General features: G+C 43.6%; 1 protein-coding gene across 5 annotated transcripts in view; it reads right to left on the minus strand.

Annotated features, from left to right (window-relative positions):
- Positions 1-24205, minus strand: part of SYN3 (synapsin III) — a 193278-nt gene extending 169073 nt beyond the window's left edge. For 2 of the 5 annotated variants that reach the window (XM_071422734.1, XM_071422729.1), the window contains exon 1: positions 18366-18510. The gene's annotated coding sequence lies outside the window, so the exon portion shown is untranslated. Of the gene's footprint in view, positions 1-3894; positions 3947-14974; positions 15050-18365; positions 18511-24056 lie in introns of those variants that run through there. The other 3 variants (XM_071422730.1, XM_071422731.1, XM_071422733.1) reach the window with 3 other exon arrangements.
- Positions 24206-24458: the final 253 nt, after the last annotated feature.

Genomic DNA, 24458 nt, shown 5'->3' on the forward strand with positions numbered 1-24458 from the left:
GTTGTTTGGTAGATACTAGCAAGCCATCTGATTTAAGACATTCACTTGTAGGAATTTTGCAGGTACTCAAAACTAGAAACTTGGCTGTCTAATCTTCACACAGTTTTTTTCCTCTCTCATTGGTGTTTTTGGTTTGTTTGGTTTGTTTTAATGGGAATTTATTCTGCTCATCTCTTCAAATGAGAAAACTAACATGGTGAAATATAAGTACTTGACTCCTCTCCCTTGACCATGGTATGATGGCTTTGTTTTTACTCAGAATACTAAGTATTTCAGCGATTAAATAATCTCACAATTTAAAAAATATTTCACCTCTAGGCACACCCCAGAAGACAGACTTCCACAGTAATTCCCTGAGAAATTTTTATCTGCTAAGACAGCCTTTGAGTCCTGGTTGGTGAGATTTAGGGGAAAAACAACAAAAAATTATTACTGGTAAAACACATGCGTTTTCTGAGACATACATATTTGCAGCAACAAAAATGAGTGTTACCTCATACATCAAGTGAGATGAGTCTCATGCATCCATGGTATCATTGTTTAAATTATGCCTAACTCCCTTCAAGTCTCTTTGAATGACCCCCTGCAAATACTGGAGCTCCTTGCCTTCACCTGGTTTGGTGTCCCTTACTGCTCACCCTCCTGTCCCAAATTCTAATTGCCTCCTGATGGCAGAAAATTGTCTTTCCCCAGTTGTCCAAGAGGACGAATTGTGAGTGTCTCTCCTGGAGCTGTGGGTGAGAGCTCATGGAGCAACCAAACAGCTTTCTGAAAGTAAGCTCTCATTTATTTTCACCTACAGGGATTTACAAAGCTTTGCAGACCAAAGAGTCAGACCTGTCCTTGTCCACATTGGTCATAGCCCCCAGACCCTTAGAGAGGCTCAGATGAGCCTACCTGGAAGTAAGCAAGCTACAAAAAGCCCCTTGGCAGGTCCCCAAATCTCAATGTCCATCGCCCCCCTGACTCTGCGGGCATTGGATCCATCCAGAGCAGAGGGCTCCCTACTGGAGCTGCTGACCCTGGCTGATTAGAATAATTTTTCTTTTGATTTCTAAGCCCTGGCAGTGCAAGTCCTCTGACTTTGCTGGAGCCTGGAGGTAGTCTTTTCCCAGGGAATGGCTCAGGAAATCTTTAATGACTTCCTGCCACATTCACAGTCGATAATGTATCTCGGGGTATTGTGCTGACTTCCCGCCTGGTCCTGGTGCCCCCGGTGACTGCACAACATCAGCAGACACACACCAGGGAGCACTTCAGTAGCACTGCCTGCAGCAATTGCTCCAAAAAGCAGGTAATGGAGAGCACTCATGAATTGTGAGCTAGCTACTCACCCCATATATACACCCACACAATACTTGTCCTGCTGCAGGAATGGTGAGTGCCAGCACTGGGCCATCCACTGTTACCTGTCCAGGATGATGGGGGTGGAACAGCCTACAGAAGCTTTGGGGGATTTATATGCCACAGACTGGGTAAAAATGTGTTATGCTGTCCTCTGCTCAGGAACCTGTGTTTTCTCCTTGCATAACACAAATAAGAAAAATCCCCTCCCCTGAGTGACAATTCATTCAGGAGAAGGTGTAGTCCTGGTTAAAGAGAAGTATCCCAGAAATCTGCCCACTGTCAGAAGGGCTCCAAATGAGTACCCCATTGCTGTGTACAGCTATTAGGCATGCTCTCTTCTAGGGCCTTGGTGTTAACTGGCAAGACATGGGGCATACATTTGATACTGGTCTTGGGAGAAGCACTTGCAGCACAAGATTCCTGCTCTTTGCATGACTTGCACATCACAGAGCTGCTGGTTCCTGCTGTGGCAGCTCTCAGCCACGGGAGGGAACCTGCCCCCAGCCATACAGGCTGGACAAGGTTCTTGTCACAAGCCAGTATCCTTGGGACAGGGTCCATAAAGACTTCCATTTTTGTCAAGGTGCTTCTTCCTCTCTGCCAGGTTTTTGCATAGCTGCTTCCTCCCCTGAGAGATTTGCACTTTCCAAATGAACATGGATAACTTGCAAAGTATCAGCAAGTAAATAAATGGGCAAATGTCTCTGCTGGGCCCTGCAGTGAGGGAAGAACAGCATGGAGGCTCATGACCTAGGGTGTCCCAAGACTGTGTAGGGCCAGAGTATTCCATGAGGTGCATGGAAGGCACACAATTTTCCTCTGCAATGGGACTTCCCAAACTGTGCTCAGTGCTTGCACTAAACAATTTATCATACTTAGTGCAAGGCTATGACCACTCTGCTCCTGGCCCCTTTTAAACAGGAATGTTTGCAGTGACCTGTCATTTTTTTCCACCAGGGGTTTTGTAGTGGGAGCTGTTGCTGGAAATGCTGGGAGCTGGCAAAATTCTCTTGTCTAGAGAGTTTGGGACATTGCACTTAGTCTGGCCTCTCCCTGTGCTGGTTGGCACAGCCTCCACTATCTGCTAAGACTGGGCTGCGTGCTGTTGGCTTGGGGAGGAAGGAGAGGAAACCTAAGCTCTGATGTCACAGGGAAATCTCTGTCTGGCAAAGCACACAGAGGTTAAAATCAATGGATGACACTGCAGCAGAGAGCAACGCATGGCTCCACTCTGGGGTTCCTCAACTTTGGGCATCTCAGAGTGATGGTCCTCCTCTCATTACATACATTTTCCTAATGATCTGGCTAATGTAATTGAAAAGGTTTGTTGTTGTTTTTTGGTTTTGTTTTTGTGGTTTTTTTTTTTAGGCTTCACTGTATTGATTTGTCAATTGCCATTAGTGCCACCACAGAGATCTTCTCTGCAATGGGAGCAGCGCAAACTGCCAGGAGCTTTTCTGCCAGCAGTTTACATCGCTTTGATTGCTGGAAAGCCTCATAGTCTGCTTTTGCATCACTCACACTTACTGTTATTTAACTTTCAGAAGTAGGTGTTTTCACACAGGCACAGGCTGAGTAGGTTAGGACCTCATTTTCCTATGGCTTGAAACTCTCTGTGGACTTCCTGAGGGCTCAGCCTGTCAGGCCAAATCTGGCTCTGTTGCTCTTATGCAGCACAACATCCACCCAGTGCACACACAGATCTTACCCTGGCAAGTGAGCAGGGCTGCAATTTTAACAAATGCAGGAGCCTACACCTCCATCAGAAGCAAGACAGATCTGCTGAGTGTTTTTTGTCACTCCAGAGCCACAGGCAGGAGAGCTGCTGGCTCTACACCATCAAGCCATACGTTCCCTGTGTACACCAGTCTCCGTATGGCTCACACGGAGACACATCACCTACTTAATGCTGTGCCAGGCACAAACTTGCCTGCAGGAAGGGAGCTCCCTGCACAGCTGCAAATACAGCCCATGGGCTGCTTCCAGACCAAGCAACAGCTCCTGTGGAGTTCCTCAAGTTGCAAGACAAGCAGCTGCTTCTCACCAAGCAGGAGTCATCTGCTGCTGAGTTGAAACAGCTGCTCCTGAAATCTAGCTGGGAAAACAGCATCTGGGCCATGGAGCTGCAGGCTGGGGATCTGCTCTATACTTCAGGCTGGGGAAATAATAACTGAGGCACAGGAGAATGAGTGAGTCCTGAGGAAAGAGAGCAGGCAAGAGAGACAGGGAGAGGAGCAGGAGGATGAGAAGGCACTAGCAGAAAGGGAGGAAGCAAGCAGGAATAAGCTTAACCAGCAGACAATGCAGGAACACGCAGAAATCCCAACAATGTGAGCACCTTCAGGGAACCAAAAGGGAACAATGTGAGCATCCAAATGACGCAAGAAGAAAGTCAAGTGGAGCTGACCTTGAAAACAATAGCCAAGAGGTTGGCACTGTCAGCCCCTTACTAACACACAGTTAAACTTCCTGGCTGATATTTTTGGAAGAGCAAGGGAGGATATGCAATCTACTCACTCAGCACACTGACAGCAGCCAAGCACCTACCTGCTTTCTCTCAAGGATATACTCCATGGAGACGCAAGTTATCTCAGAAAACCTGTTGACATGTGTTAGGAAACAAGAACAGAATGTTCACTTAAACCTCTAGTTGGGTTATTTTCTGATGTGCAGCAGTGTCTGGAGGGAACCCAGCTCAGCTGGCTGATAGCTGCTACCCATGCTTAGATTTCCCCTGAGCTTGTTATCTCATGCTGTCAGGTAATGAACTGACACAACCACACCAACCTGCATCTGATTACTGCTCTTGCCAGAGCAATGCTGGGGGCAGCAGGATGGAAAATCACTGCGGAGGGATTATCCCCCACCTCACTGTTAGAGACTGCACTCTTCCTTCTGCCCCATGGTGGGAGGGAAGGTGAGGGGAAGCTCCTTACCTGGCAACAACCATTGAGTTTCACCCCCTCACATCCATTTTGCAGATTGTCTTCAGCATACATTTAGTCTTAATACTTAATAAAGTCTTAATACTTTCCCATGGATCCCTTTCTGCCTTCAGGCATACTGACATAATGTGGGAGTTGACCTCTGTGGAGGGACAGCCGTGTTAGGGAATTCAAAATCCAGCTGGAGGCCTTTCCACACACAGTATATTTTTTAAAACTGTATTTTCCACATTTCTAGTATATTTCAAAAAGAAGAAAGCAAGAGGTTATTTATCATTGTCAAGCTTTCAGTGTTTCACCCTGAATGGTTTCAGTGTTTCAGCGTCCCAAGCTTGGCATAACTTGGCATTTTTTGGGAAGAACTGAAAGCATAATAAACAAATTGTTCTGAAATGAATTAGAATTTTTGTTAGATTTTTATTTCATTTGCCACAGTCCTGGGTCCAAGAGGTTCACACATTTAAACATTTCTTGGTATTTTTCAGCAACAGCTGAAATTCCATAAATCAGGAAATTACAACAATTTGGGTAAGAAAAAGAAAGTGATACGCCACCAAAAATACTCCACATTTTGTAAACCTGAAGCACATACAAAAAGCATAAGAATTGGAAAGACTGTATGCCAGCCCAAAGAACAGAGCAAAAGCAGAGTTTCCCTTCTGGTTTTCAGTTTGCAGAGAGCTTTCCCTCTATGGTCGACACTGGTTTAAATTTTCCAGAGCATGTAAAACTTCAGCACAAACCCCACTGACACCAGCAGAGCCATATAGTGTCTTTTGAGGCAGTTGCAAGAAGTCAGAAGCCTGCAGCTGGAGGGGATGCCAGGGCAGGGGAGCAGAAAGAGCTCTCAAGACAATAATCCTATCTGGAGCCTGAGTCTCCTGCTATGTGTTAGACAGCAGCTCACCAGAATCAGAGAAAGGCCTGGGCTGGAAGGGATCCTAAGAATCATCTAGTTCCACCCATCCTTCTGTGGATTTTCACAAGAAGCCAGTCTCTTGTGCATTCAATTTCTGTGCTCAAACAGAGAGACTGTCAGAGATAGCAGGATGTCTCTCTGTCAGAAGCGAATCACTTCACAATATTCAACATGCTTCACTAAGCCACTGAAACATATAAAGGTGCAATGATTCCGTTGTCTTATTGCTGCATTCCTGTAGATCTTAAAAAAAATCCTCTCTGCCTGCTTGGGTGGCTATTTAACTGGAAGTCTGGGTTTCAAAAATCTTTTCTGTATTTTCCTTTTGCAAAGCTGCCAGAGTTTTCTACACAGCAGTTTCATGGTAGGGGGAGGGCTGCCTTATTCCTAAAGATAGTGGGGGTGTGCATATCAAACCAAGTGCAAATGGGACCACTTCCCAAGAGCTACACCCTCATTTGCACAGCAAATGACTAAGTCTGCTTCCTCTTTTGCCTAATATTTCATAGTGGCAAGTGAGGAAAAGAAGATGGGGAAAAACAATCCGAGGTGAAAAAATGCCTCTGTAAGATCATCAGACTTTCAAGTAGATTGCAAAGGAAGATGACTAAAGCCATGAACAATAGTGAAAAATTTTCTAGCAAAAATAAATCTGAATATTATGATAATACTCTCTGGCTTTAATATCCCCCAAGAACAAATTACGACGTGCTACTTCTTGGAAACAATATATTATTTCATCATTTTAGTCTCGCTTTGGAAATCCTGTTGGCACCTAATGGCTGCAGTGTTGTCTCAGTGGTAATATCCTCTTGTCAATGAGCTTATGGAGGCCTTTTGTGGCCTGTCTGTTCAACATCAATAATTGCTTATCAGCAAAGCCAGACCCAGCACAACTGGAGCAGGCAGTGTGTCTAATCCTTGAATGCCACAGAGTCATCTCCATCTCAAAGTCAGTTGAGTTTGCATCCTGGCTCCATTTCTTATTTCCCAGGAGTACTGTGGTCATTCCTACCCCCAGCACTAGCGACACTAATGCTTCCATTAAGGCTGATAGTTACACACATGCCAAAGTGGCTCCTCATGGTGATAGTAAAGGAAAGCAGGAGAGAGCAGTACAACCAGAGAACTTGTAAAGATAAATGCTCTGCATATTAAGTGGATAAAATCGTAAGAAGGAAGTAAGCAGGGCTTGGAAGGTCCTGTCTTTTTCCTTCCCAATCTTGGACTGATGCAGCTCATGTTGTGTGCTGTGAGACATGCTTTAAGTTCTCTGCAGCAACTGTGCAAGTCCTGATTTACTGGTGATAGGAGTGAAAGTGGCACCAGACACACCATTAATAGAGCAGGGATTTCCTTCAGCTGAGAGGCGTGCTGCTTTGAAGAGTGCTGATCTGAATAAAATCAAGGAGCTGGGTGTATTTAATATGTAGGGCCTGCCAATATGCATTAGGGCTCATGCAGATAAGAGGTGCCTCAGGGACTGACAACTCACTGGGTCCCAGAGGAAACTGCAGCAGCTTTCCCAGTGCTAATGGGGCTCATGTCTTGATTGTGATCACTTCTTCATTCCCATGCCATTTTCTTTCTACTCTATTTCAGTTCTGCCACAATAGACTGGTTATTCAAAATGCTTGTAAACAAAATATTTCATTACCACAAAGTGAACTAGATATGTTGTAGGGAAAAAAGTGATATAGGCTGTGAAACAGGAAGAAACAATTAACTAAGAGATTATAGTATACATCAAATAGATAATTATTAGTTAACTGGTAATGATAAGAAGGATTTTCTGTTTGGAGCCCAAATTATATCACTTTTGATATGATTATAAGACAAAAATCTATTGCATATTTCTAAAAAAAAAAAGCTTCAAACACAACTTCATAATCCTTGCATCTATGCTTCTAATTCATTTTAAGCTGCTACAAAAACTCAGTTTCTTTCCCAAATGTTCTATGCTTCTGGGGGTTAAAAAGTCTTCCTTCAAACATTTTAAGTCCTCCAAATTATCTGTAGTACTAACATATTCCATCTAAGCTTTGCTGCCATTTGCATCTGCCTCATTTCTTCCCCTTGCATCACTCCAGGCACCAGCACATTCCAATTTCCCAGATTTTCCCCATATGGCAAGGAACCCCTTATCATATACTTGAGATTTACTTCACCTGATGGTGTGAACTGCAGATACCTGGAGAAATAAAACCTGTAATTTGTCTTTGTGTAGCTCTTTTGCTTTCTAACCTTATGTGCCCATCACAAGTAGCAATACAAAGACTAAGCCAAGAATTGGAGTACCATTACTGATTTATTTTGATGATAGAAGGGAAAGACAATGTTTCACTGCATTCTGGGCAAGATTTGTGACACAACTGTAAGACAGCTTGATGACAATTCTTTCATGTGATGTAGAAGTGGTCAGAGATTGACTGGGTGGACTATTCCTGACAATGAGGATTGGTAGACCTTCAACTGGAGCACTGCAGGGGTTGTCTCAAGCTCTGTGATAGCCAACCCAAACCATGCTGAGGATTTGTGGGAGATATTTTCCCTCACTTTTGACATCTTTGATCACATGGAGACACATGAAAAGATGTGTGGGTTTGTGGAACATGTCCCTTTTGCTCCCACCATGTACCCACACACTTCTCACCTCAACAAGGGCACATTCCCCTATCCCAGAGCTGAACTGAGCACCCCAGTCTTTGTGACATTGCCAGTGCCTGCTTCCCTGTTGCAACCTCAAAAAATGTGCATAAAATCCTGCTCTAGCATGGCTGCAGGTTGGAGAGATGCAAGACAAACATATTTGTGGTACCAGCAGAAAGCTCTGCAGGACAGTCAGGTAGGTGTTAGGTGCCTTACAATAAGGAATCTGGACAGGTTCTGAAGGCTATTTATGAGTTTATGTTGTCTCTGTAGGGACACTGTGTTGATGAAGAGTTGCATCACCAGAGATGCACTGCTAAGATTAGAAAATAACTTTTAAAAAGCTTGTGATAAATTTTATTGCTATCTTATTTCACTAACTCTCTTTTATCTGGCTGTCTTCTCTCCCAGTTCCTGCCTGCTTGCCTATCCAGTCTTTGTACTCATGCTGGATGGTGTAGGAACCCTCCACAATTGGCTCCAAACACCAGATACTATGTTTAGACGGAAAGCATCAGAACATACAATACATGAGTGTGGAAACTGGATTAGATTCTGGACCCATACAAAGTTCTGAGAAATCAGGCTAGTGGGCTGTGCCCAGAGATGGAAATAAAGCACAATGTGATTTTAACAAAGTCTCCTGCTATCAGCTTGGGGAAAGGTCATGCAGTGCCTTGGTTTCCCATTTAAGAAGACAAGCTATATTTTGCAGAGTGCAGAGATCGTGCAAGGCTCAGCTCATACACCTTCATGCTGCACCTCTGAGCCGAGCACAGGCAGCTTCAAGAGCTCTGCTTCCCCTGCTGATCGATAGCTGAATTACAAAGCTTTTAAGAGTTACAAGGGCAGCCAGCCTTATTTAGGAAACAAACCACCAAACCTTTCAAGACCTGGAGAGTATATAGCCACCATGAGTGGGGGAAAACATGAAAAAGCATTCTTGGAAAGCTTGGGAAAAAGCAGCACTTAGAACCATTTTGTAACAGGGAACACAAAGGATGAATCTGCACAGCTATTTTGGGTTCTCCTTCTGTGCTTTGAGAAGTTCTGTCTCAAGGAAAGAAGAGAAGGAAAGGAAAGAGAGAAAGAAGACCATCTGCAGCTGGACAGCCCCAGCAGGCACTGTGAGAGGAACTCAAGCCACAGGCACTGATGTGAACTCTTTCTGGGTGCACACACAAGCATGCTGTGAATTACTGTACTTGTGTACAATTGTACAATGATATGGGTAATGATAGAAGCATCATTGCAAAGTATTCCTATTCCTCTCTGGGGTAATCTGCATTTTTCAGAGCTAAGTAATGCTGTCCCACATGACTGCTGCTTACAGACAAAAGCCACTTTTACTCTGGATATGCATTTACAAAATAAAAAGACATGCCCACAAGTAGACTGCAGTATCAGCTAAAGAATCCAAACCAAAGTCCACAGAGTTCTGAGTAAAAGCTGAAGAGTTGCCTTGCTCTGCTAGGTTTGTTTCCAGCTCTTGCCCAGAGTGCCTGTGCTCTCAGGATCATTAAGGCCAGAAAGTTTGAAATTTTCTGGCCACCTGTTAACAAATGCCTCTCTGTCATCACTATGGAGGCACAGAACTCATTAAAAAACCACACCAAACCAAACCAAACCAAACCAAACCAAACCAAACCAAACCAAACCAAACCAAACCATACCAAACCATAAACTCCAGAGTGTAACTTCATAGCTTCAGGATTTCCATGGCTGGCATGGATAGCCAGATGTTAAGTAAACAGGCTGAGGAAGTGTTTATTCCCTGCAGCTTTGCAGAGGCACTCACCCTGGCCTCCTCCTGTTCAGATGACAAGCCAAAATCTGTGCTTACACTTGCATATCCAGCATTTGCCAAAGGTTTGACCTGAAGGGCAGAAGCGATATTCCTGCAGGTTACAGTACAGCAGTCAGTTCACTAAAACACACAAAACATTGTGCTTTATTTCAAGACTGCACACACAAAAGAAAACCGGTCTTTGAGTTTTTCTGGATCAAAAGATCTGTTCCTTTCTCTATTTTTTCTAAAGGACTTTAAGCAAGTTACTAACTATACAAATAAATCATTGAAAGGTTAAATTGGGTCACATTTTAGAGAGACTGATCTCTGCGGTGACATAAATACAGATTGCAGGTGTTCAATAATACACAACATAAGTACAGCAACTCTTTAAAATTAAATCTACCTTAAAAACATATTACTTGTTAACATGGAAGGATATACAGAGTTCTCAGCTTAAATGAGTACTGCTAATGTCACTGGAGTCTAGTTTCAGAGCTGATTACTGCAAAAACAGTTGTTGATGCCCAGAAGATGATACTGTGTAAGAAATTAGTATATGGACGATCTGTTATAAATAAGCCAGGTTAGACACAAGTTCTGTCCTCTTTTTTATCTACTCAGTGCAAAAATAGTAACCAAACACGTCCCAGTGATGGGATTATAAAATCTGTTATCACTGAACTTCATTGAAGTATTGAATCACCTTTCCATGCTGGCGACAGGCCCTGCACATCCACATGTGTTTTCCTAAGAGTTGCATGAGTGATCCTGGTTAAATCACTTCATATTAGAACACAAATGTAAAACCAGGACAAGAAGGGGCCATATTGTGAGCAAAAATAATGTACACAGCATGACAACAAATATATAGAAGTCCTTCACTATCATCAGCTTAATCACTTGCTCTTGTCTCGCTTCAGCTCTCCATCATTAGTATCTCATTTCTGAAAGAGGATAATTGCTTTGGATCTCTTCAATTACCACTAAAGCACTGCAGAGCACTTGTAGAAATCAAATGAATTTGAAGACTAGGATCATTGAGCTTGTCCTCCCACTAGTGCAGCTTGTGTATTTTCTCCTATCTCCTCCCACCATGAGTTTATAGTTTCTGATTGAAAAACAACTCCAAGGCTAGTTTGTAAATACTCACCAGCTGGTCCAAACTAGCCCTGTAGTTAAGCCATAGTCCCTGCAGCAAGAGCAAAGCACAGCTCCTTAAAAGCCTGAGTGAAGAAAACAGTGTTTTCTCCCAACTTCAGCAAGGACTGCACGACCACATGATACCCCAATGCAAAGACACTTGCTTAAGCATCCCAGGAGAGCTCAGATGTTCATGCTGTAAACCAGAAGCTCTCTCCTGGGCAGCTAGATCTTGAGCAGCAGCTGCTGACAGCACAGGGCTAGGCAGTGCCTCGCAGCAGTTTTAACTGAACTGATTTTTTGGTTTGTGTTGCCCTGAAAATTGAATAAAAAATATTGCCAAGTGATGCAGGAGATGGCAGCTGGTTTGTTGTTTATTACAGATGATTATTGAATAGGGCCCTGAGCAACCTGACCTAGTGTAAGGTATCCCTGTCCGTGGTGGTAGAGGGCAGAAACTAGGTGATCTTTAAGGTCCCTTTCAACACAAGACATTCTATGAGTCTATTCTTATTTCACCTCCCCCATCAGCTGCTACCCCTGACCATACTACAAAACACGCAGGTGCTGTGCTCTCCTTAAAAATCCTTAAAAATCTCCTTAAAAATCCTTAAATCTCCTTAAAAATCAGAGTTTTTCTTACCTGCCCATTGCCTTTGTTGTCCTATCACTAAGCATGAAAACATACACTTAGGAATTCAGACAACTGAAGGGTCTATTCATTCTTCACCACCTACTCTGTTCTTGGAAAATATACTGGTCTTACAGCATTGTGTGAGGTAATCAGCTATTGCTTCTATTAGCAGAACAGGGCATAGAGAAAAACAGTAGCAATGCTACTTATTTAACTGGAAACTATCTCAGAAAGCAGAAAGTCAATTCTTTCCCTTCTAGCTCAAGCAAAATTCTCATCAACTTCTAAGGGGTTCTCTCTGAAATGAAAAAGATTTGGAAGTTAGAAGTGACCCCTCTCTCATCCTGATGATGGTGGAAGGCAGATGGTCTTGCACAGCTGGCATGATTTTTGCAGGAGATGTCGGCTGTGACTTTGCAAGGTCTGAGTTTGTCCTGGGTGACTAAAGGCACTGTCCTGCTCTGACGGTCATGCCTCTGGAGGTGACAGTCTGACTGTGGGGCTCAGCAGAAGAAAGAGGTGGCACTTTCCCTCAAGAAAGAAGCATGATATGTAAAGCCAGAGGCCTGTGAACTGTGACCAAGAGTCAGGGACATCAAAGAATCTTCCCTGGAAAAGCCTGCCTGCGCATTAATAGGAATTGTCAGCTCCAGCTCTTGACAGGCATCATCCTCTCCTATGCCTTGTGTTTCTCAGTAGCTGGTGCCTTGAATGGCCTCAAGAAACTCTCATATGTGAAACTGGCCCTGTGGGGAACAGCGTGGGAAGCCTGGACTAGAAAGGCTCTGCTAAATTATTAAGGTTGCCCAGAGTGAACCAAGGTAACCTTCATGTGGATTCCTGTCAGCCTCTTTCAGTTTTATTATAAAGCAGCAACCCCCTACCTCGCCTACTCCTCTCTCTCCTGCTAAAAGAAACTTCACAAGACTGCTGAAGTAAGAAAGTCTGCCCAAAAGATTAACTAAATACACACAGGCCTATTTTAGATAGAAGCATCAAGCTAAATACCGCAGCCTTGAGCTGTTGGAGGGAACAAAGTTCTTCATCCAACCCCTCTTGCCAAAATGCAATGCTTTAGGGAACATACAGGGAAATACAGGCACTGAGTCTCATCTTTAGCAGTAAATAAAAAAACTTTGGGGCTAAAAAAAGAATAAATGCTTCCTAGCTTGTCACATAATTTGGTTTTGCCAAGCCCACTTCAGAAAAGAGCTGTGCACCAAGTGCATTGTTCCCTGCCCATGCGCTGTGTCCACAGCCCCTGGCAACTGCCAGTGATGGGCACAGTGCATCAGAAGTGTGTGTGGTGACTCAGGGACAGAAACACATGGTGCCATCACCTCTGGCACCATGGGGTCATTCTTTAACCCAAATTTCCATTTTGTTTTTCACTGATGTACAGCAGTGGTTATAAAAAACTGCGCTGTGCTGGTAAGTTCAGTGAGAAAACTCCTGATTTTCCTTCTTCAAGAAGGATTTGTATTTTCTAGCATCATCCTCTGGAGTGTATCAGCTTGCTCTGCAGAGTCAGGAAAAAGTATTTCTGCAGCCATTAATGTCTTTGATATGTTCCTGGGCTGCAATGCACTATAGGGCTCTTCAGCCCTACTCTAAACCCAGCAAAGTACAGTTAAAAGTGGGGGAGAAAGATGATGGCATGACAGATATGCTCGTTATGCTTTACAAAAGAACACAACCACATAGGCCAGAATACCCTATATTAAAAATAATGCACTTCATCTAAAAAAGGAGTGTTACTATATTTTAAATGACAGATTTTAAGGGTCTGAATCATCTTGGAGCTGACTGTTCTGCTGCTATTGGTTTTGCTTTTCTAATAACTCTATGTAAATATCCTTGTGTTTGCTTATAAACTTAATTTAGTGCTGGTGAAAGCCTACCAGTCCTTCTAGATTAAAAATATTTTGCATTGGCTACATAAAAGATATGATGTAAGCATTTCTGGCTGTTTTTTTCCAGCAGGCTTGGAAGATCTGAGTTGCAAAGGAGTGGGACTTTCTCCATTCACTTGGATGGGAATCACTAAACTATTTGACTCCAAGTAATCTGAGTGGCTTTAGCTGTGGCTTTTATGAACAACTGGTCAATTAGTATCTTTTCTTAAATGGCTTTGTGGTTTTAAAGGGCTAGAATCAGCAAGTTAAAATACTATTTCCTTCTTGTCAACTAAATGCAACATTAAATTGCAAATTAAAACATAGGGCTCAAGGTAGCACACTTTTTAAACTCAAGGGAGCTCAGCAAAAAACCATTTCAAACCATGAAGACCTGGCTGAAGACACTGCCATCTTTCAAAAGGAGTTGGTAGGTGTATGTTTGCTCCTCTGTATGAGAAGAAACACAGAAGCAAATGCTTTTTTTTCCCCCCAGCTGAAGGAGTGCTTGATCTGGATCATGCTGAGAGTGGGAAATAAATCAGCCAAAAGCCATAAAGCTTGGCAGAAACCAAAATTTCCTTCTTCCAAAAAAATGCACACCCCTCTCTGTTACTTTGTCCAGCTTTTCTCATGGCTCTTCAGTCCTGCCTTTGTCCTACCTTCCTCCTTCTTTCAACACGGATTCTGATTTATTTTTCAGACACACAGGAATATAATGCTGCTTGTCTTCTTCAGGCTGGAGTATGATACAACACAGCAGTTCTCTCTCTTGTTCATATCCCAGTCTGACAGTTGAGAGCAAAATTTAATGTGCTTTTAAATATGACTGTAGTTACTCTCTCAAAGTGATAGGAAGGGTATCCCAGTTTCAGGAAACCTAGAAAAAGGGTCTTTCCTACTTTCCATCCAATTCACTTTTTCCCCTCTCCCCCATGCCAGTCCCCCACAGACCATCCTGGGAAGCAGACAATCTTTTCTTCCTCTTCCTGTCACTCTGATGGTAATTCAGCCCTTTGCAGTGGAGGGCTGCCACCAGGACAAAAGATTATTCCCCCCAAAAGTCCCACCATAGACTCTTCCTCCTACTTTTCCAAGGCTGTGTCATTAGTTTTTCTCACTTTTATTAGTTTTTCTCACTTTTTTAAATTACAAGCTCGTGCCCTGGACCACCTTTCCTGTGGCCAGTGTAATCTGCTAAGGGCAGCAGAGCCAAACTGCACCCTTGCTTTAGCATTTGATCTGCCCAGACATAGTAGAATTATTCGTCGTTAAACAGACAAGAGATGAACGTCTGGAACCTGATAGCCATTAATACAGACATCATTAGTTCTGCTTAATCACTTCATTTTCCTTGATAACTGTATTATAAATATATATGAGTCTACAGTACTGGACTGGTAAGTGATCTGCTACGGTTGCTAATCAAATCTCTGTTACTTGTCAGCATTTAAAAAAGCTCCTTGACATTTTCAAATTTCTTGATGAGGTAGAAGAATACCAAGACAAATCACGAAGGATGGGAAAAGTGAAGAATTATCCAGAATGGAGAGAGAGAGCATGGCTTCCCCACTGCTTAAATAGAAAGGAAACCATTTTATCCCATAAATAAAAGGCCAATCTAGAAATTGAAAGATTTCCATTTGGTCTTACCAAGTCTGTTTGAAAACTTAGGGTCCAGGGCTTTGTACACCTCTGAGGATGCAAATCAGCCAAAACCACAGAGGCCTGAAGTGAGAAGAACAGCACTGGAGTGAGCGAGAAGGAGGGATCCATGTGGCAGAGTGACACAAAATTCTCTTACAACAGCTCTAAAAATGCCCTGGGTGGTTTGTCCGACATTTCAAGTTAGATGTTTCACCTACCAACAGATTGACAGACCAAGTTGCTGCAACTTTATAAGCTATTAATTGTGTCTGGGCCAGGACAACTCTTTGTAGTGCCCACCTGGGAATTCTAGACTTATTTGCTTAGCTAGTAAAGAGACAGGAAAGGGATTTTTAGCCTAAAAACATTGCAAAATAATTAAATATCCTAGAGTATTTACTGCAAAACTTGACATTCTGGGGAATTTCCAGACCAACTAAAAATATATCCCACACCCCAACAGACTGAGCAGGACCCTCTGAGATGAGAGCACTGCAATGCAACACACCAGCCACTGTGCAATAAGAAACAAACAAAATTGCACTTCTTTTTCTCTTTTTTTCTTTTGTCTTTGTAATGAGAATAATACCGTTTTTTCTTGTTGGAAAGTGCAATGTAAATGGCATAAATAAAGTAGTTAACATGAAAACAATTAAAGCAAAAATCCTTGTTGCAGAGTAGCTGTGAAAGTTAAGGGGCATTATGGTTCAGTCCTCTGGTGTAGAATTTGCAATACTGCAAATCCCATAAGAACACTTGCTCGCACATCCCATGGCACCACCCCCTCATCCCCCCTAAAAAACCCAAGAAAAAAGCTGTACCCTTTCTGGGGGAGGAGGGATGATGTGGAGCACGCAGTGGCTGGTTTGTTCTGATTAAAGCTAACACCAACAAGGAGCACGAGTTTCGCATCCCATCCCGCCTCTCGTTACTAGAGTACATAACCTCCTAACCTCCACCCCAGAAAGTGATATCATTGCATGAATTAATCATCTGAGCAATTAATGGCAGAAAAGCGACCTCAGGTTTCCAGCACAGTGTCTGGCACCAGTGAATTGGCGATGACGTCAGCTTCCCTGGGAATTTGCTGGCGTTTTGCCCGTTCCTGAGCTCCCCGTTGACTCTGAGGGCAGAAGCAAACAATGCAGGCACCCAGCCGGCCGTAACTGCTGCCAGCACCACCGGGCTGCTGCTGCTGCTGCTGCTGCTGCAGCCTCACGGGGATGCTTCTCCTGCCAAATCCCTGCGGGCATCTCCCAGGGAAGGTGCACTTCCCAAAACCAGCAAGAGCAGAGGACTTCCTCTGATGTGCAGAGAGAGGGACAGGGACTCTCCAGGAGCAATGAGTGCCCACTTTTGGTTGGGTGAACCTCCTGCTCTGCACCTGGGAGCTGTGCAGCCTTCTGTAGTGAGTGAATAAACAAGTTATTCAACTATTCCTCTGTTTTGGGGCAAAGGGAAAGAATTTTATTATACTGGGGAGTTTATTCTCAGATGTCCAGGGTTGTTTTTTTCATTTCTTTGCTGACTCTGTTACTGCGAGTGCTCTGAAAGCTGGAGTCAAACACAACTATGACCATATGCCCTGTGTTAGATCCATTTTTTAGTCAGCTATTCCAGGTGAGATGAGGAGAGCCTGCCTCTATCCTACAGGAATCTGCAATGTTTCCTTTTTTTCATCACCCAATACAAATACCCTCTGCAAGGTGGAACCTTTTCGTACTTTTACCAAGTGAGTGTCCCTTTGGCCCCGCTTGGCGTGCATGCACACGCTGTGAGACAGAGGGGGTCAGACTCAGCCCACCACTCAGAGGAGCACAACCAGAGACTCCAGGAGATGTCATGGGCAGAGTGTAGACATGAATAGGGAGGTGCTCTCTGATGGAGATATCAGTCATTTTCTAAACCTTCAGGCCATGTGAGAAAATCACAGAAAAGAAAGAAGCTTGGGTAGAGGAAAGCTGACTCCTGATGTAAGAAATTTGATGTCAGGAAGGAAGGAGAACCTATTTGGGCAAAAGGCTAATCCAAGATAAGCCATTTTGTAGCTTCTCCCTATGGGATTTTCTGCCTTACTTCTCTTTTTGGAGGCAGCCTCTGGCTGCTGCTTTCTGAGCAAGCGGAAAAAGCATATCTCCCTCCACAGTCATCATAAGAATGAGTTTCCAACAGAGATGAGATATCCACAGGTGAGCAACGCCTTAGTCTCAGCAACACTTTCCTCTGGATTCCAGCTTGAAAAGAATGAGGTGGTGAACCCCTATGAGGAGCAGCTAAAAATTTTAGTACCTTACAATGACCTGTGACCCCTGCTCCAGTTAGTACTGGAATAAGCTTACCCCAAATTCAGGACAGCCTTCTCTTACATGCTTGCAAAGATGTAAGCAGAAGAAGTGTGATTATAACGTCACTGCAAAGGACACTCACTGTCTGCACGGCTTAATGCCACTTGCCACATTTGTAATCCATCTTCCCCCACCTGCCCTGTCTGCTCAGCAGTCACTTGTTATCAGAGCAAAGGCAGTGAAACAAAAGGAAGGGCAGAGGCTAATTTGCTTGATGTAGTCCTGTTCTTCCAGATGATGTCAAATTATGGGCTCTACCCTGATCCTCAGAGATGTTCACATTTGCATCATTAAAAGGGAAATAACAAATATGTGGAAGCAACTCAATAAGCTACCACTTTAGCTGCAGGCACAGCAGGCAGGATGGTTTGAGCATCAGTTTCCCTAACCAGGCACGTTACCTGTCCTGATTCCCAGCCCATCTCCCCCTTGCTTTCCAGGTGTAGCCAGCTCAGCAGATAGGATTAATCCACTTCCGTACTTACTTGCATTCTCCATGTTAGAGAATCTGATTACACAGATTGCCCGCAATTTATCTCTACCTGCGACACCTAATGCTCCAGTGTGATCTCCTCTTTCCCATTTTAACATCTCACTGCAGAGCCAGTACATACACAGACAGATGCACATACACTTGCTCCGTTTTGTTTGCCAACAGCTCACAAAGAGCCTCGGCATTTTCATTTTCAATCAAACCAGAAAGCACTACTGTTTTCCCCAATCTGCCCATGAGGTAATTCCTCCCTTTGGACTCCCCTCTTTACATTTATACTGCACAGGCTCCATGCACTGCTGCTGGGTCCACACAAACCACAGGAATCTCTGCACAGACACGCTCAGTGAACATGCAGCGTTATAGAGCCCTGCAGCACGTATAAAGACAAAGGCACAGGCTACATGCACTGAGCAAGTGCCACCACATGCATTTCTGCTCCCTCCAAACCCTGCAGGAAAACATTGCCTGCAGAGTGCTTTCCTATGAACAAAACCAGCCTTTCAGCACAGGGTCAGTATATGATTCAGGCAAATCCCTTTCCCACCCGCTCCCTTACCTTTCCTTTCCTTATTCTGCTAATCCAGGGGCCCTGGACCGATTGCTTTTCCCTCCTGCACACAAACTGCCAGTCCGTCCTGCTTCACATTCACAGCACACCAGCAGGATTCACCGTCATCCCATTCTGCCGGATCCTTATCACCCTATTGGCCAATGCCAGACAGTAAATTCAATTAGGCTCCTCCTTATAACTATATTATCACAGGAACAGGGATGAATAATTTAGTAAAACAACAAGGGTGTGCAGGCTCTGGTGTCACAGACTTCACCCCCACTGTCAAGCTTTTATCAGAGAGGTGGGTAAAAAAAAAATAGAATCTCTCTGTCACTCCTGAAAAGGAGACCTCAGATTACCCACTTGTATTCCCCACTCCATCCCTCTTGTCCTCCTCCCCCTAAGCCATGGCATTCCCATTTTATTGTTGCACCTCCTTCCTCAGCCCATAATACAGTATTTCCCTTGTGAATGGTTACTACCACCTCAGTGGATGCAGAGATTTCTGTCCAGGCAAAGCAATACTGCAGAGCATCAAACACTTTGCCTCTTTGCTGAATGCAATATGTGAGAAAAGAATGAAACTGTTCTGGAGAAGGGACTGGCAAGAGAAGCAGATCAAGGGAAAAGGGAGAGTCTGCCTTGTATCACTGTATCTTCTGTAAAGCAACTGCTGTCATCCCATCGGTTCGGACACCCAGAGGATGCAAGTACATGGTTCCTGAGAGAGAAAGGTTCACAGATGCACTGCCCAGGGACTGTGATTTCACATGCCTGCTGTGGGAGTTTGGATCCCCTCATAAAAAAACCCACTCTAAAATGGCAGTTTTCCCCCAAACCAAATGACTAAAGTGTTCTAGTGTTCTGTTTTGGCACTTTTTTTTTCCTGACCAGAAATTTCTACGGACAACTACCTATACTTGCATTTCCTAAGAAGTAGTTGGCCCCAAAATGAATACTGCTGTTTTTCTTTAGGTGATGCTTTGTTTGAAGAGTTACAGACCATTGCAGATTCCCTCAACAGGGTCACCACTATCTAAATCAAGCCTCAGACCACTTTGATTGCCTAAAGAGTTTTATTGTTATGGGAGGAATAGTGGAAGTGGAGGAGCTCAGCAGGGCAACCCTTTGGTATTCTCAGAACAGACCAAGCAGCCAACAGGGATTTTTAATGACCATTCACGGCAATATTGAAAGCTACTGCTAATACACGCTGATGTGCACAGTATTAACAAAGAGATGTGTCATTCCACCATTATTGAAAAATTAACAGGCAGGATGAAGCTGCTGTTCTTCCCTTAGAGTCCAAGAAGACCCTTTACACTCTGCTTTCCATGTGCTAATATTTACTCTGTAGAGTCTATATATCTACTACCACAACGATGAGAGGTTCAAATTTGCACTAGAGCCCAAAGCAACTCAAGCAACTCCTACACCAGCTCTTGGTTTGGCTCCTCTCCCAGGCCTGGCAGGCTGGGTAGCCTCAGCTCTGCCTCCAGAGGCAACAGGGACACCAGGGTGAAGTCAAGCCCAGGTACCAGCAAAGATACAAAGGCAGTTCACTGGTGACAGACCAGAAGTTTCCTTATGCACTGCCTTCACATTGAAAGACTTGCAGGAAGCTGGGACGATGCATGGGGGTTGCCACCTCCTAAATGGCTGGGCTATCTACCTCCATCTCAGTCCCAAAGCAGGATCGAGCCATGCTGCCTTCCCTGGGAGAACAGAGTACAGGATCAGTGGATGCTTTTGCCCTTCTCATCAAGTTCAAAGTGATCTAAAGAGTGAAAAAGTAACAGTCTCAACTAAGCTTTTGTCTTTCTCTGTTATGGGCTTCTTTGCCACAAAAAGGGACAAAACTGCCCTCTTGCTCCTGAAGTTGCTTCACTTCTGAAGAATGGCAGCTGCTCTTTTCCTCCTCCTCCTTCCCTTCCAGCCATCCAAACTTTTTTCCTGTGTTAAAGGAAAGCCTGAATTATGCACTTGGTGGTAGCTTCAGAGCAATTAAACTAAGCCATGTGGCAAGTTGCCCAGTGTCACTACCAAAGCTCAGGATGTTTTAGCATCATTTGTTGAGGAGCTTTTACATGATGCTTACTTAAACCACAAAAAGAGAGCAAATTAGGCTGTTGCCATGACAACTAGGGAATCTACTCAAAATTCAGGAGATGCTGGGGAGGGGGGAGAGCCCTTCAGTGGAGATCTCTGCATCATGAATATGGCCCTTGGTTATCAAATTCCTTTCAAGTTAATTCCTAGCATCAAAGCCTCCCTCACAAAGGCTTTAATAATTGGGAGCAAAGCTTGGCTAAAGAGGGAACAAACCAGCCCTCCCAGCACTAATGTGAATTTCATTCTGCTGCGAGGTGCTCAGCTCTGTGGTCCACAGAGCAATCACAGAGGTGGCAGCCCTGCCACAGGAGCACATATGCAGCAGGGTGGAGGAAGGGGCACGGGCTTCACTGCAGACAGGCACTGGAGAGAGAGACAGACACACCCTGAATCTGTGCTGCAGTTAAGAGGAGAGACAACTTCCACAGGGTAGAGGGAGAGGGAGAGAAGGAAGAAGGGTCCTCGCCACCTCTGGTGGAAACCCTCTGGAAGTTGAAACAAGCTGAGTAAAGTCTTTTGCTAACCCCAAGGAATGAATTAAAGCAAATAAGAGAAAGAAATTGCAGGATCAATGGTGTCAAGAGAATCTGACAACTAAACAAATGAAAGACAGGCACTACAGTTCTTCTGATGGAATTAAATCCTTGGTAGGATTGTTGAATATTTTCTATCAAAGCGGGCTCTCTTTCTAATTTTTCTTTTCTTTTAGCTGAATATTTTTTCTGTTGCATGCCTTCTAAGAAAATCACTATTTTAATAGAAAATTTTCAGTGAAGTCTTCTGGTTCTCAATTGCAATAGCTGAGGTATTCTTGGCTGAAAACAAAGTACATTATTTTGGAAAAATTACAGACAGTTTTGTAGTTTTCATAGAAGCTCTCTCCTTTCCCATAATTATTTTTGATCAAATAATTTATTGCTAGTGGAAGTTTTGGTATTCTCCTTTGAAATGATGCCTTACTGGGCATAAGCCCCTTTTGGAGGGTAGCAGCAGTAAGTGGGAGCAGACTCAAAACTAGGGAAATTTAAGCACTTGGACAAATGAAGTTAAATTGCAAAAGTTTCTTGTCCTCTCTTTTCATCTCCAGATGAAGAACTGTGTTTAGCATGAAAACCAGAAGCAATTGAGAAATTTAAGGATAGATAAATGATTGTATTGTAGTGAGCATTACAGTCCAAACAGGATACTTGCCAAGCAAAAGCACACATACTACAGAGATCCAAAAGTTCAAGACATTTTGAAAAAAACCCCTGTTTATAAAAACGATGCATTTTCATTATACAAGTGTTCTCATACCTGATGTTCAGTTCATCTTTTGAGCCACAAAATTCATTGCCAGTCTGCCTTACTTGGAATGTTGTGGCATTATTTCAACACCTTGAGTCAGTGTTGATCTTGGGGTCTTCTTCCCAGTGCCTGGGTGTCCACATACACAAGTTGCTAAGAGTGTCCAACACCTAATCGATTATAACTGACCAGAAAACAAGGCTTTAATTCATTATCTACTTGCAAATGAGACTGGCTGTTCCTTTTCCTGCTCCCTCCCTGCCATTTTGCCAAAGCCTTGCACAAAACATTTATTAGGTAATCCCATTGTAGCAGCAGGAGTAGGCTGGGCTGCACACAAGCCAGGCAGGCTTGGTTTGGACCCACAATACATGGCAGAGATGAGGTTGAAGTGAGCTTCTTTTTCATATTGTGACAGCTACTTTAACAGATGTCAATTTGGCAAATGTGCTCATGAGATGGCAGGAACAGAGGCATTCAAGGGCCAGGTTCAGCAGAAATAAATCTGAAGAGCCTGAGGAACAGAGAACAGGGTGATAGGAAGAAAAGAGCAATGCATAGCAGAAGAGGAATGGCCCCTTAGAAGTATCTGGGATGCTATTTTCTGAAGTGGGACAAGTTGAATTTCTCTTATCTAGTCAGATTGAGGCATTATTCTGAGGCTTCAGTGCTACTGCATATCTGTATGGTGGTCTCTATAAAAAGCATATTACCAGCCCACTGAAAACATGTTTTATTATCCTAAACATGTCCTTAATTAAAATGGTTTTTCATTCGTCAGCAATAGCGACTTATTCAAACAAACTTTTCAAGAACTTCTAGGTATCATCTCTTAATCTAGGGAAAGAAAAGCAAACCATTTTTCTACTGGTATTCTTTACTTACTTCAGTAAGTAAAGGTGAGGAGCAGCTGAGGGAGCTGGGGTTGCTTTGCCTGGAGAAAAGGCGGGTCAAGGGAGACCTCATCACTCTCCACAAGTATCTGAAAGGAGGCTGCAGCCAGGTGGGGGCTGATCACTTCTCACAAGAGGCAAGCAATAGGACAAAAGGAAACTAGCTCAAGTTGCATGCACTAGAGGAGCTTTAGATTGGATATTAGGAAAAAAATCCTCACTGAAAGGGTTGTCAAGCATTGGAACACACTGGCCAAGGAAGTGATTGAGTCACCACCCCTGGAGGTATTTAAAATACACGCACATGTTGTTCTTAGGGACACAGTTCAATGGTAGACTTGGCAGTATTAGGCTAATGGTTGGAATTGATCCTAGAGGCCTTTTCAAACCCAAATGATCCTATGATTCCATGATTCACTAAATTTTTTCTGTAATTAGCTTATTCATTGCAGTGACTTCTTGCTATCTCAAAGACAATAGCAATGAGGCCTTTAAAAGCCATGTTTTATCCCACTCTGCTATTCTTACACAAGAAAGCAAAAATATAATTTTTTTCCATGAGGCTCTGTGAGTGCAAATCTATTTAATAGCTTTAATCATCTTTAAAAATACATCACATTTTCACCAAGTCCTGTGCCACGCTTTGCAAAGCATCGTTTCTAGGCTGTTTTCCAATGCAAAAATAGTGTTCCTGTTCACTGATGGTATGGATTTTCCCCTACCAAAGATCAGAAAAGAGAGAGACCTGCCCTAACTCCATGTCAGCATAGGCAATATGCCAAAGGTTATAGCACCCATTTAGGATGAAGGAAACAAAGGGCCCAAACCTGAACAAAGCCAACAGGAGACTCACCTCTGGGTTCTCCCCAGCACAGAAAGTAACTGCACCAAAATTTTGTCAGCTATTCAGAGTAGAGACTATTGTTACACAGAAATTATTCTACTGTCTGGACACCCTGCAACATTGGGCCAAATACTGACCAATTGGATGACCAATGGCCAAGACATGAGAATGTGACACTCTGGCTTGTAGCTCACAGAGCACAGGTTTGACTTCTTTCTCCCACATTCCTGCTTCATCTAAGCGTGTTTTCATCCAAACAACAAATCCTACACTGGATTTGTTGTTTGGATATTTAATTGGAGATGAAAAATTCTACCTTTCTGTTTCTTTACTTTCTTGGATTAGAAAAACCTACTTAACCTTTTAGAGTTTCTAGCCCTTTTGACAATTAAGGAAAACATCATATACAAGATCTGAGGTTAAATATCATGTTCAGAAGGGACAACTGAGCTGAACTCATCTTTGGCTTCCTTTTAGCTAAGAGGCCCTGCTCAGTCACACAGCTTACCTAACACAACACAGGGAAGCTCTGGGCAATGATCAAAGCTCTTTTCTTACCTCAGAAAAGGTAAGTTCCCACTGCAGAAGAAGAGTTCTGGCACTGCCAAAGGATTCACACTAGGATGAAACTGTTGTAAAATTACAGCAGAATCATGGTCGTCACCTTTGGCAGACAGCCATGTGAGGAGGGCCGGTAGGAATAACCTAAGTAGCTCAAGAGAACCAAGAGCTGATTTGCTGCAGATAATAATGTGTGCTGACTGGTTTGCTACAAATAATCTGCTTCTTCAGATGCCTCCATGCTCTCACATCCTTCTCCTCCTCCTCCCTTTCCTGGTTGCCAGGCAACTACAAAAGGACCAGAGAGCACGCTAGAGGAAACCACCTTGTGGAACACTGCATGGGTTTGGGTTTTCTTTCCTAGAAAATGCTCCAGGGCAAAGTGGCCTTGGCTTTGGA

Source organism: Agelaius tricolor, unplaced genomic scaffold, assembly GCF_023055355.1.
Source record: "Agelaius tricolor isolate 1412-34295 unplaced genomic scaffold, bAgeTri1.0.p SCAF_3, whole genome shotgun sequence".
In the NCBI taxonomy this organism is placed as follows: Eukaryota; Metazoa; Chordata; class Aves; order Passeriformes; family Icteridae; genus Agelaius; species Agelaius tricolor.